Here is a 1,203-nt window from a genome sequence, read left to right as displayed (position 1 = left end):
CGACAAGGAGAAGTAATTGTCTCCACTATGACGAAAACGACTGCCCGTATTGAAATGTCAGCTTTAGTCTGATACATACATGCCTAGTTTGGACAGTGTTGATAGCTGCAGGGAATGGGGCATTAAAGTTCACCCGACCACACGTCCGGTTAACTTATGAAAATGACATGTAAACATGTCCTTTTTTTAATTATTGATATTATTAAAAGGAAGGTAAAAATATTTCTGCATCCATAACTCATTTCGATCCTCATGCCAGACAGCACCCGAAGGTTTATAGTCTGTAGCAGCCATACGTCGTCTCGGGAGAGTTTGATTGCGTCCGCCAGAGCGCTTCCCAATCGCGGAGTTTCCACACGACGGCCTCGCCAGACAAGATACCGAAGAATCGCTTCGCCCCGGTTTAAGAGGTGAAATATGAAGCAGGCCTATGTCCGCGTTCTCAAGGACATTCGTATGAATGTGCACCGAATCGAGGGTGGAGAAGCTTGGGAGGAGTGGTGTGTGTGTGTGTGTGTGTGTGTGTTGGGGGGGCACAGCGTGTGAGCCAACAATGGAACATTGTGCGGGCGGGTGCATGGTAGAAGGGGGGCGCGCGAATTCGGTCAACCTGTCTGACGAACAGCCCCCCACCCTCTCTCTCCACGACCTTTTATCTATGTGTCAAAGGTCAGCACAATATGGAACCTGGGAAAGGGAGGAAGGCAGTGGAGAGGGTTCCCAACGAGCAGCCAAAAGGTTAAGCCTCCCGCGAAATGGACCAACACAATGCCAGGGAAGGACGGTAGAGAGCACGGACAACGGAAAGAAAGAGAGAGATTTCATCGGCGGGTGCATATGTGATGCTACGATGCAGGGGCTGGCGGGAGAAGCTTGGGAGGTACGCGCTTTATTGTAGAGCCAGCGAAGCGCAAACACGAGTTCCTGCTTAATATGCAAAGCTTGAGACACGATCTCTAAACCATTATTAAGCAGACTTTCTTTTTTTATTATTATTCCCTAAAAGCCTTACAGCGGTCTTCTTGAAGTGTCATGAAATTATCACTTCCAAGAAAGATTGCTTCGTTCATGCGAATGGCATGTGGCGGTGCTTGGTATGCAACATTAAAAATTAAAAAATAAAATGCTCCTTGAACAGATTTAGGCGTCAAGTGTTTCCTAAGCGCCGTTTATTTTATTCTCCGGGTTTCATGGCAGTCCCGT

Source organism: Dermacentor silvarum, chromosome 10, assembly GCF_013339745.2.
Source record: "Dermacentor silvarum isolate Dsil-2018 chromosome 10, BIME_Dsil_1.4, whole genome shotgun sequence".
Lineage (NCBI taxonomy): Eukaryota > Metazoa > Arthropoda > Arachnida > Ixodida > Ixodidae > Dermacentor > Dermacentor silvarum.
This window is presented reverse-complemented; position numbering follows the sequence as displayed.